The 2,199-nt window shown below is 48.4% G+C and overlaps 1 pseudogene; it reads left to right on the plus strand.

Annotated features, from left to right (window-relative positions):
• The first annotated feature begins 431 nt into the window (after positions 1-431).
• LOC118841323 lies at positions 432-1,293 on the plus strand (annotated as a pseudogene).
• The last annotated feature ends 906 nt before the right edge of the window (positions 1,294-2,199 follow it).

Below are 2,199 nucleotides of genomic sequence, written 5' to 3' on the forward strand. Positions count from 1 at the left end.
TAGTAATGGAGAGAGATAGAGAGAATCAGAGACAGAAAGAGATATAGAGCCAGACAGACACAAAGAGATAGACGAAGATAAAGAGATACAGAAAGACGGTGAAACAGAGACAGAGGGAAATAGAGACAAAGGCAAAGGCAGACACAGACAGAGAAATTGAGACTGGGAAGGAGAGACAGAGGGAGGGAAAGCAAGTAAAAGCGGAAGGTGGCCTTGCAGGAGGCTAGAATCTGAAAGAAAAATTAGGGGTCCCCGCCCCAATAGGGAGCACTCCGCAGCTGGGGGAGGACAGCGCAATGCCCAGGCGTGAAGGGCCACTTCCGCGTCCCAGCGACTCCGGAAGGAGGATGCCTGAGTTTAAAAGACCTGCTGTTCCCAAAGATGGCCTAACATGAGGAAGGCCTGCCTGGTGGGAGCCAGCTGTGATATCAGAGATGGAAACAGACTCTACTATCCCCCTCTGGCAGAACAAACCGCATGGAGCTGCTCCAAGTGTAGTGTGGAAGCTTGGGACTAACTTGGGACTAACCTGCCCTTGAAGCCGTGTCCTCCGCGGTCCTTTCAGACACTGCCCAGCATCTCTGACCTATGTCCAAGCCGTGTGTCCCCGATGCTGCTTTGGCTGATATTGCATGGATAGCAACAGATGATGAGGAAACCTATGCCCGAGTCAGGAGTGACACCCTGCGCTTGCCGCACAAGTGGAAGCCCAGACCACTGTTCTCCATGCAGCGCAATGCCTCGGTGCCCAACCTTCGAGGGCTGGAGGAGAAGCGCCTGGCCTTAACAAAGCCCGACCTACCAGCCCTGAGCCGAACCTCTGAACTACAAGATGAGCTAAGTCACTTCTGCAGCCAGATTGCCAAGATGGTGGCACTAGTGCAGCTTCGGCTTCATTAACCTCAGATTTCTTATTTTCAAGAAGTTGAGAGGTCTCTTCTCCCTTACTTTGTTTTGTTTGCTCATTCCACTCTATGACTCCCTTTGTCATTAGGGACACTACAGATGAGGCTGAGTCAGAAGGCCCTGAGCTTCCCAAGTTTTGTTCTGCCAGCTCTGAATGTTGCAGAACTGACTCCAAAGGCACCTACAGCTTAGGACTGCGCGTCTCTCTCAAAGGCTAGCAGCTTTGCAGACATGATGGGCATCCTGAAGGACATTCACCAAATGAAGCAGAGCCAAGACCTGAATCCGAGCTGGATGAAGGAAGAAGACCCTGCTGTCCTCATTTCAGAGGTGTTGAGGAGAAAGTTTTCTCTGAAGGAAAAGGATATCAGCATGAAAGGAAGCTAATGGCCCTTTTTATGGCACCCTTATATATGCCCTTTTCTCTATAAGCTGCCTCACTACAGATACTCCTGCCTTGAGGTTAGAAATGTCCTTCCACAATGGAAAACACTGACAGGCTAGAAATGGGGAGAAGAGAGAAAAGCTGAACTGCTTCCCCAAACTTCAAACCTTAGCAAAACTTTTAAGGACAGTGTTCTAAAAATAGTTTTGAGTTGAAGGTTTGCAGGTAACCAGTCATGTTGCTTTGGTTGAAGAACAAGATGGGAGTTTTTGTTTTCCTCCTCATGTGAAAATAGGCCCCAGATGGATGACAAGCTTCATTGTACTATCCACCCAACTCTTGTTCTTAACTGAGTACATGCAATATGTCCCTCAAACTCAGCTACTTCCTTGCAGGGGATGAGGGTGTTGGGGAGCCGTGAAGTCTTCTCAATAGCAGTCATAAACCAAGACTTGACCCCTGCCCTCATGTACCAACACCCAGCTGTGCACAGGCCTCCAAAGGTCCTGTAGCTCCAACTCATGGACAGGCTGCTGCTGGCAGGCCAGGGCTGTTTTTTTTCTTCTTAAAACACCTTTTGTAATACTGTAAAGAAACCAAATCTTTCCATTACCCCCCAGGATCCTTGTGGCCTCCTCATCGCCATGGCATTGATGTCTTGTTCCATTGCCATTGAGGATGAGGGGAGGGAGCTATGCTTCATTTGGGGCCATTTTTTCTCATACCCAAATCTCTGTTAAGTCATGCCAAAGACCTCACCCAACACACTTACTGCATGACCCAGCCTTCCTTGGGATTTCTTTAGTAAAGATATGTGCATGTGTGTGTCCTGTTCCGGTTGAAGCACTACCTGGTATTAAAGTTTTTGAGTGAAAAAAAAAGAAAAATTAGAAGTCCTTCCTGTGCTT

This window comes from Trichosurus vulpecula, chromosome 1 (assembly GCF_011100635.1).
Source record: "Trichosurus vulpecula isolate mTriVul1 chromosome 1, mTriVul1.pri, whole genome shotgun sequence".
NCBI lineage: Eukaryota > Metazoa > Chordata > Mammalia > Diprotodontia > Phalangeridae > Trichosurus > Trichosurus vulpecula.